Genomic DNA, 10,956 nt, shown 5'->3' on the forward strand with positions numbered 1-10,956 from the left:
ATACCTTACCATCAGGCCCAAGCTTTCTCTTGTAGATCCATTTACACCCTATTGGAACAATTCCATCAGGAGGATCTACTAAAGACCAAACTTGGTTTGTATGCATTGAATCCAATTCAGACTGCATAGCTTCAAGCCATAAATTTGAATCCGCATCAGAAATTGCTTCCTTGAAGTTTCTTGGATCACATCCAATGTCGGGTTCATCTTGATCCCCTTCAAGAAGAAGACCATATCGAACAGGAGGTCTAGAAGTCCTCTCGGATCTTCTAGGTTCAGGCGTGTCCAGTAATGGTTCCTGAGGCGTAGGATCGTTATTTTGTATTTTGGGTTCTTCTCGAACTTCTTCGAGTTCCATCATCTCGCCTTTCTTATCCAATAAGAACTCCTTCTCCAAGAAGGTGGCATTCCTAGAAACAAACACCTTTGTTTCAGCAGGATAATAGAAATAATATCCGATTGAATTCTTCGGATACCCTACAAAATAACATAAGCTGGATCTACTATCCAACTTATTTCCCACTGCCCGCTTCACGTAAGCAGGACATCCCCAAATCCTCAAGTACGAATACTTAGGAGCTTTGCCATTCCATAACTCGTATGGTGTTTTGTCCACTGCTTTAGTGTGGACGTTGTTCAACAACAATACCGCCGTTTCAAGCGCATAGCCCCAAAACGAAGGTGGAAGCTCAGTGAAGCTCATCATGGATCGAACCATGTCCAACAAAGTTCGATTACGACGCTCCGATACACCATTCAGCTGTGGTGTCATAGGAGGAGTCCACTGAGAGAGAATCTCATTCTCTTTTAGATAGTCCAAAAACTCGGTACTTAAGTATTCTCCACCTCGATCCGATCGAAGTGCTTTAATACTTTTACCTAGCTTGTTTTCTACTTCAGCCTTGAATTCTTTGAACTTTTCAAATGCTTTAGACTTATATTTCATTAAATATAAATACCCATACCTTGAATAATCGTCAGTAAAGGTAATGAAGTAGGTGTGGCCATATTGAGTCCCAACTCTAAATGGTCCACAAACATCTGTATGGATCAAATCCAACAGATTTTGACTACGCTCAGGCTTCCCCTTAAAAGGAGATTTAGTCATTTTCCCTTTTAGACAGGATTCACAAGTAGGTAGAGAGTTAATATCAGACATATCAAACATGCCCTCTCCCACTAGCTTGTTCATCCTCCTTGAGAAAATATGACCTAGCCTAGCATGCCAAAGGTTCGCCGGGTTTTGACTATCGATTTTCCTTTTGTTTGTTGTCCCCGGTTTATCAATATAATTTATTGGAACGTCTTTTAGTTTTAAGTTGTATAGATCGTTTTCAAGTTGTCCATTTCCAATCAAACATTCATTCTTGTAAATATTGCAAATCTCATTCACAAAATTGCAAGAATAACCATCTCTATCTAGCATAGAAATAGAAATAATGTTTTTAATTAAATCCGGAACAAATAAAACATCTCTTAAAAATAACTTAAAACCGTTCTGCAAAATTAAACAAACATCTCCAATGGCTGTAGCTTCAACTCTGGAACCATTCCCGAGCCTCAGCTGGGTCTCACCCATTCTAAGCCTGCGACTTCTTGTCATCACCTGCAAATCATTGCAAATGTGAGATCCACATCCGGTATCCAATACCCAAGAAGTAGTATTAAGTGAAATGTTTATTTCAATATAGAACATACCCTTTGCGGTTCCCAACTGCTCTAGATATTCCTTGCAGTTGCGCTTCCAATGACCGGGCTTCTTGCAGTAATGGCAAACATCCTTGGATTTTTCATTGTTTGAAGCCTTTGTCTTGTGCTTCTTCTCGGGCTCGACTTTCTTGGGTGGGGCAGAACGTTTCTTGCCCTTCATACTTGGCCCCTTCTTAGCAGAAGATGAGGAGCCCACCAAGAAAGCTGGCTTATCCTTCTTAAGTGTGGATTCATATGTCACAAGCATATTGACCATCTCTTCAAGGGTGGCCTCTATCTTGTTCATATTAAAATTTACCACAAATCCGTCAAACGAAGAAGGAAGAGACAGAAGCAGTAAATCCACGTTGAGTTCATGCTCCAACACCAAATCAAGGGTCGCTAACTTTTGTATGAGCCAAATCACTCGTACCCCATGATCACGGACCGAAGTCCCTTCACGCATGCGACACGTCATCAGCTCCTTAACAGTAGCGAACCTTTCAGCCCTCGATTGAGCCCCAAAAAGTTCCTTGAGTTGAGCGTGAATGTCAGCAGCATTCACGGTGTCCTCAAATCGCCTCTGGAGTTCATCAGACATCGAGGCTTGCATATAGCATTTGGTCTTGATGTCATGGTCCCACCATGCATCAAGTTTGGCCAATTCCTCCGGACTTACGTCAGCTGGTGCTTCCTTCGGAGGTGATTTCTCTAATACGTAGAGCATCTTCTCCGAAGTCAAGACAATCTTCAACTTCCGGAACCATTCCGTATAGTTTGCGCAGTTAACTTGTTTTGTTCGAGGATCGAGAATAATGGATTACGCGAATTCATTGTATGAAATACTGAAAAGAAAACAGACATATATCAATGATTGTTTAAGCAATTTACTAAGACATAAAATAGGCGAATTTAATTTTATGAATCTCACTCCCACTATTTTAACAATTTCACTACCCTCTAGTGAAAGCGGGAAACTTTTTCCTTAGTGAGAACATGGAGTCCAATTGACAAACTTATGGTCCCGAATAATATCAGCCAACCATAATTCTCAAAAGGTAGAGCCCAATTGCTTCCAAAGAAACCCCCATGTTTTTTACCTCATGTCCAATAAGGGCCCAATAATATGACGCCGTTTAAAGTGACATGTCAAGATGACCCATCAATATTAAGTTGTGATGGACGGTCGCCATGTGGATCCCCCAATAATATGAGCCGATCCCATGGGAGTTCCACCCAACTTACAACATGTGTCGATCCAATGTACAGCTTTCCGACGGACGGGCCCCCCCAATAATATGAGCCGGACCGTATCCGCGGGTAGCATCACATACATTGACCGTTGATGGAAGGTAGGAACATTTAAACAAATTTAAATTTCCTTTATTTATCTTGATATCAATTTTAAATCATATTTAAAATGAGGGATTTTTAATTATGAAAATTTGTCTCATCATTTTTCAATTTATTGTATGCTTGCCGGATTCATACAATTATGTCTAAAACATGCATACAATCATAATATCATATATTATATATAGGATGATCGATTCCATTTCTAATTGACTCGTGGTTGCCAATCACGAGTCTTAGTCCAATCCTAGGTAATATGCAGTATGCAATGCAATCCTATTACATTAGCTTTCAATTTACATTTCTTCGTCTTTATTTTCTGCTGGGCCCACCATCTTCAAATCTTGATCTCCCACTAAATCTAATGTATTTACAATAAATAGCAATGACAAGTAGGGGATATATTTTAGGGGTGGGAACGGGCCATAAACCAAGCCCACTTTTATTACATATGACATTCATATTGGGCCATAAACCAGGCCCATTAATAAAACCAACAACAATAAAACAAATGTAAATTCCTAACATACACCTACAAAATTGGTCATGGCAATCGATCATCCTTATCCAATAACATTTAATTCAAAATTAATTTATTGGATATCATGCATATGGCAATTTAAATTTAAACAGGATAAAATCATATTTTACATATAAAATCATATTTTACCTTTTATTAAATAAAATCATATTTTATCTACAGAATCTAATTTTATAGATAAAATCATATTTTACTTAATATATACATAAGATCAAATCTTATCATCAATTGTACCAAAAATAATTGATTTCAAAATTCAATTTAAGGATAAAATATTAAAATTTTCCAAAAATTCAAATTTATCCAAAAATCAATTTTAAAATTTTCGGACTCGAACAATTCGATTCGATGCCTCGTGAACCAATCAAAAACAATTTTTGACCGGACCAAAAATAAAATTTTAACACATTAAAATTAATTTAAATAAAAATAATAATTTTTTTCTGCGGGCCGCCCAAAACACTCCTGGGCCGGCCCGCACCTGTGGGCGCGGGCCGCGGCAGCCCGGCTGCCCCTTTAGGGCAGCGACAATCGCTGCCCGGGGCAGCGACCGTCGCTGCCCCACCGGGCAGCGATCCAATCGCTGCCCGGGTTTTGCCCGAAAATTTTTTTTTTTATTTAAAATATTTATTTTGTTTTTAAAAACCAAGACTCAAAAATTTTTTGTACAATCGATTAATTTAATAGTTTGATCTGAGCAACCTGGCTCTGATACCACTGTTGGCAAAACGCGGCTCTCAGATCAATCACGATTGATACCCGGTTCAGCAGAAGTTTAAAAATTTTATTATGGAACAATTCCATAGTGTGGGTATCAACCGTTTACGATTAAATTATTTGTGTGTGTAAAAATTAAATAACTGTTATGTAATTTTTACCTTCAATCTCGAAGCGAGATTATTGGACACCACACAGATTTCTCTGCGCTTCTTGTATCTCCCTGGAACTGATGAATATTCTGTCCTTCAATCAGGTCCACGAATGGAGGTTTAATCCCTCTGATAGATTGCACTAGAAAATCTATCAGAAGTTTTCTACGAAGAGAATAAACGAATTTGATTCGCTATTCCAGACTGCAATTCAAAATCACAGACCGGAATTTCTCACGCAGAGAAGGGAGGGGGCGGCCGAATTGAGAGGGGAGGCTAGGGTTTTTCGAAAAAATCATGTCTCAATTATGACCAGTTGTGTGTAATTTCTGTACTGCAATAACTTATTTATAATGCAGGCCACTAACACCTTAGGGCCCATTAGTCATAAGTTGAGGCCCGACAAGCAAAGCCCGCATGTTCAGAAATTAATATAAAATTCATCGTGACTCCGATTGATAAACCGATTTTACCAATATGCACAGAAACCATTTCTGCACATTTTAAAGTCAAGATAAATTTTCCTGAATCCGAATTCAGTGATTTCCAAAAAATGTCCATCCCTATGTCATTTTAGGAAATCCTACTCCCTTACTCTTATTTAAGAAGTCCAACTTCTTTATTCATTAAATTTAACTCTTTAAATTTAACTATCTCAACAGGGATTAAAACTCCATTACACTGTGTGACCCTCAATGGTTCAGGGATACAGCTAGCCGTGGGCTCACAACTCCTTGTGACTCGGAACAACGATTTCCGACTTGCCCAACGAATCATGGTAAAGCGCCTAGCAACATCGCCCCATGATTCCCTAGGTATCACTGATAGTGCCTACAAGAACCAGTAGATTTTGGTTAGCGTACAGTACGGTCCCTTCATCCATATATCCCGATCGAATCAACAACCATTGGTATATCGAGAGTCGCTCGATAACTATGCAATACATCTTGAAGATCAAATTAGTGACATCGCATGTGCTACTAAGAAACCATTTCTTAAATCACATCAAGTACTCTGGCCAGAGATTCGTCACACTAATATCTCCTCAGATCGCATAGGATATCCACACTCGCAAGTATGTGGTGAATCCTTGACAACAATGCATCGACTCCTATATGTGTTGTAACTGTACCCAATCCCGACACCTGATGACCCCATAGAGTCGGTAAACGAGTCAAAGCACAGTACTAGCATATAGAGTCTCCATGATGTTTCAAGTAGTAAGGACTAATGGTGTTCAACCAAAACCGCGGACTTTATCCACTCGATAAGTGATAACCACTTGGAAAGTCCGGATAGGGTAGTTCGATTATTCATCCTATGAATATCCATTTGCATGCTTCGAACATCTCCATGTTCCCTACCAATGAAACGTGGTACTCCGCATCGCAAATGCTAGTCTCAAACTCGAGCGATCCTTATCCTTATTATCGGACGGCTCAATCGACTAGGAACAGTTTAGAATATACAGTGACTATAAGAAGTATTTCATGATAGACATCCCCATGTTCTACCACATCTTACATACACTATAGTATATTCAAGGTCTTTATCAAAACAACAATAGTATATCACAATATAACAATATGAAGAAAGATAAAGTCATTGCCATTAATAAAAGTGTAAATTATATTAAACAAAAGATCGTTTGTACAAAGAGTCATCAAAGCCCATAGCCACAAGTTGGCTCACTGAGCACCCACTCTTTCATAGTACCCATCGCACGCTGAACACTCCCCCAGAACCTAGAAGTAAACCTGGGGTCCCGATCGCTGACAATGCTCACAGGCACTCCATGAAGTCGGACGATCTCCTGAATGTACATCCGTGCCATGCGATCCACAGAGTACTCTCGGCTATAGGCAATGAAATGCGCTGACTTGGTGAGTCGGTCCACCACAACCCAGATAGCATCACAGTTCCTCGGGGATACCGGCAAATGGGTCACAAAGTCCATTGTGATAAACTCTCATTTCCATTCAGGAATAGGCAGACTGTGAAGCAATCCTCCAGGTCGTCGGTGCTCTGCCTTGACCTGTTGACACACCAAACATCTCGAAACAAATTGATAAACACTGCGTTTCATTCCCTTCCACCAAAAACGAGTACGTAGGTCCTTGTACATCTTGTTGCTCCCAGGATGAATACTCAACTTAGTGCGATGTGCCTGAGATAAAATCTCCTCTCGCAACTCTTCATCCTGTGGAATCACAAGCCTACCAGACAAACACAGAAAGCCATCTGACTGATAATGAAATCCAGACGAGCTACCCTCGTTAGCTAGACGAGCTAAATGCTGGGTCTTCGAATCAGACATCTGAGCATCTCGGATCCGCGAGTACAAGGCTGGCTCAGATAATATCGCAAACATCTGGATACTCTGCATACCTTTCTTATGCTTGAAGGTATAACCTGAAGTACAACAGTCACTAATCGCACTAGACATCGAACAAGTCTGAAGTGCGGATAATCGCACCTTGCGACTCAAAGCATCAGCGGTGAGATTAGCAGCTCCCGGATGGTACTTAATCTCGCAATCATAGTCCTTAAGCAAGTCCATCCAACGTCTCTGCCTCATGTTCAACTCCGCCTGAGTGAACAAATACTTGAGACTCTTATGGTCGGTGAAGATCTCAAATTTCTCGCCATACAGATAATCACGCCAGATCTTCAAGGCGAACACAATGGCTGCTAACCCCAAAGCATGGACTGGGTAGTTGTCCTCGTGAAGCTTCAGCTGTCTAGAAGCGTATGCGATCACATGCCCATTCTGAGTCAGGACACAACCTAACCCTTGAAGAGAAGCATCTGTGTAAACTACATACCCTTCAGATCCTGACGGTAATGCTAACACCGGCGCAGAAGTCAACCGCCGTCGAAGCTCACGGAAATTCTCCTCACACTCGGAGGACCACTCAAAATCCACACCCTTGCGGGTAAGCTGCGTCAACGATCGAGCTAACTGAGAGAAGTTCAGAATGAAGCGACGATAATACCCTGCTAGACCCAGAAAACTACGGATCTCAGCAACCGTCGTCGGACGCGACCAATTAAGTACCGCTTCAATCTTGCTTGGATCAACATAAATCCCTTCCCTGGATATGATATGGCCAAGAAAGACCACTCTATCCATCCAGAACTCACACTTGCTCAGCTTGGCGTATAACTGCTCATCTCGAAGAGTCTGTAGTACCAACCGCAAGTGAGAAACATGCTCTTCCGTATTACGCGAATAAACCAAGATGTCGTCAATGAAGACCACGACAAACTTGTCCAAGTACTCCCTGAAGACACGGTTCATCAAATCCATGAATATAGCCGGCGCATTAGTCAAACCAAATGGCATCACTAGGAACTCGTAATGCCCATAGCGAGTACGGAATGCAGTCTTGGCTACGTCTTGATCACGGACTCTCAACTGATGATACCCAGATCTCAAGTCAATCTTGGAGTAAACTGATGTGCCCTGCAGCTGGTCAAACAAGTCATCAACACGAGGCAACGGATACTTGTTCTTCACAGTGACTCGATTCAGCTGCCGATAGTCAATGCACAGCCGCATCGACCCATCCTTCTTCTTCATGAAGAGAACAGGAGCTCCCCAAGGAGATACACTAGGACGAATATACCCCTTGTCCAAAAGATCCTGTTGCTGATTCTTCAACTCACGCATCTCTGACGGAGCCAGACGATACGGTGTTCTAGAAATAGGCAAAGTACCCGGCATCAACTCTATGCCAAACTCAACTTCCCTAGCAGGAGGAAAACCCGGAATCTCATCAGGAAATACATCTGGAAATTCATCCACAACAGGAATGCTCTCTATCCCAATACTCTCAGCGGACAAATCAACTGCATAGATAAGGTAGCCTTCCCCGCCAGACTCTAGAGCTCGACAGGCTCTCAAAGCTGATACCAAAGGCATCGGGGGTCGCGCTCCCTCACCATAGAAAAACACGCTCTCACTCCCCTCCGGATGAAAGCGTACTAGTTTCTAATAGCAGTCCACTGAAGCTCGATAGGTAGTCAACACATCTATTCCCAGAATGCAATCAAAGTCGTCCATCGCCAGGACCATGAGATTCGCTAACAGAATGTTCCCTTCGAACTCTAAAGGGCAACCCATCACTAGACGCTTAGCCAAAGCAGATTGGCCCGTCGGAGTAGAAACAGACATCACTACGTCTAGTGCAATGCATGGTAACTTATGCCTCTTAACAAAACGTGCAGAAATAAAGGAATGAGATGCACCAGTGTCAATAAGTACAAGAGCAGGTATACCATAAAGCATAAATGTACCTGCGATGACTTTCTCATTCTCCTCCACAGCCTGATCATGTCTCAGGGCAAACACCTGGCCAGAAGCTCGTGGCCTCATATGAGAACTCCCAGCAGACTGTCCCTGCGACCTCTGCTGAACGGTGGCCTGAGAACCCGATCCTGAACCAGAACCAGAACCGCCTCCCCCAGACAGTGGACAATCCCTCCGGATATGACCAGTCTCTCCACAACGGAAACAAGTTCCAGAAGCTCTACGGCACATGTCGGATGGATGGTTCTTCCCACAATGATCACACTTGTCCTTCTTACCATAATGGACAACACCTCCCGAACCAGAGGAAGAAGAAGATCCAGACTTCATGAAAGTTTGGGCACGGGGACCCAAAGAACTAGCAGGCCTCGACTGAGGGAAAGACCTGTTCCGCCGAATGCTGTCCTCTGCCTGATGACAACGGCTCACCAAACCCTCGTAGGACATGTCGTCACCAACCGCCACACGGTCATGGATCTCAGGGTTAAGGCCCCGAAGGAACAGATTATACTTCATATCTGAGCTATCAGCAATCTCGGGGCAATAAGATAGCAGATCAAAGAACCTCTGCTGATACTCATCGATAGACATGGCTCCCTGTCGCAGACTCAGTAGCTCGCCTGCCTTCGACTGACGGAGTGCCGGAGGAAAATACCGCTTTTGGAAAGCTGTGCGGAACTCGGCCCAGGTGGCCGCTCCTCTCGCCGCAACAAAAGGTGCAGAAGTAAACCTCCACCACCTGCGCGCACGCCCATCCAGAAGATAGCCAAGGGTCTCCACCTTCTGCTCATCGGTGCATTGGAAAGTCTGAAAATTCGTCTCCATGCGGTCTAACCAGTTCTCCGCATCCTCCGGAGACTCACCTCCAACTAAGGGCTTAGGACCCATAGCTAAGAATCGACGCACAGTGAAACGCTCGTCGTCATGGTGACGATGACGCCGTTCTCGACGAGGCTCCCGGTCGGCATCACCCCAACGCCCACCAACACTGCCATGAGAACTCTGGTCGTCACGATTTGACATCTACAAAAATACCTCAAGATGAGACTAAATCCCAAGAAATCTTTTGCATGCTCTGATACCATAAATGTAGTGACCCTTACCCGGATCACCTACTAAACAGAACTTAGGCATGCAATTAACTTAATAAAACAGATATCAGAATAAAACTGCGGAAACCATAAACATTATACAATCCCAAGAATAGGAATCTGTAATTTATCCAATAATATACAACCAAATCGAATAGCTGTATAAACCCAAACAACAGTAATGAAACCTAGACGGAGCTCCAGCTGGCCAACCACTGACTAGCCCCTCCTGGATCCACACTCCTCATCCAATCGCAAACATGCCCCATGGAATAGGGTGTCCAGAAAATACAGAGTACGAGACGTGAGCATAAAACGCTCAGTGCGAGAGTATGAGTATACATGCATGCAAAGTGAACTCCCTATAGACTCGAGGTCAAAGATCAGATAACAGAGACAGACCGGGCCCTGGTATGTAGCACGCTGTGCCGTCGCTTCAGGAGGTGGCTCCCATACCGAGATAACCGTGGATACGCCGGACCCAAATCGATGGAAGTCCATCCACTAACAGGATAGGGTACAACCCTACTACAGACATCTCGAAGGAGATACAACAAGATGCAAATGAATGCAGCATAATATCATGGCATATAAATCATGCAGTCATATAATACATGCATACTCAGTCAGGATATCTCGAATAGTACTTTCGTACCTCAAAACAGTGAAAGCTCTACCAACTCTAGGTCCACGCCTATAGTCTGCTCTACACTGCCAAATGATACTACTATCATTAAAGTGCTCTAAAAGCCTTAACTAAGCTATTGCATACTCCTAAATATTTATAGGGAGCAAAGCTATACCTTCGTCCGTCGTTAGCCCTTTGATGTCGATGCCTCCAGAACTTGGGCACGACTCCGCTACGACTACCGAACGCCTCTCCGACCTCCGGACCAAGCCTAATAAGACTAGAACAGCTCCAAAAGGACTAGAAAGGAAAGGAGAACTTGGAATTGGCAAATGAAAGTGAAGCCTCGGCCTTCTATTTATAGACAACGATCGGAACTTCCGATCCTTGATCGGAACGTCTGAACCTCGATCGGAACGTCCGATCCTGCCATCGGAGCTTCCGAAGATCCTGATCTGCCACGTGTCAAAATA

The sequence above is a fragment of the Henckelia pumila genome, chromosome 1 (genome assembly GCF_033568475.1).
Source record: "Henckelia pumila isolate YLH828 chromosome 1, ASM3356847v2, whole genome shotgun sequence".
Lineage (NCBI taxonomy): Eukaryota > Viridiplantae > Streptophyta > Magnoliopsida > Lamiales > Gesneriaceae > Henckelia > Henckelia pumila.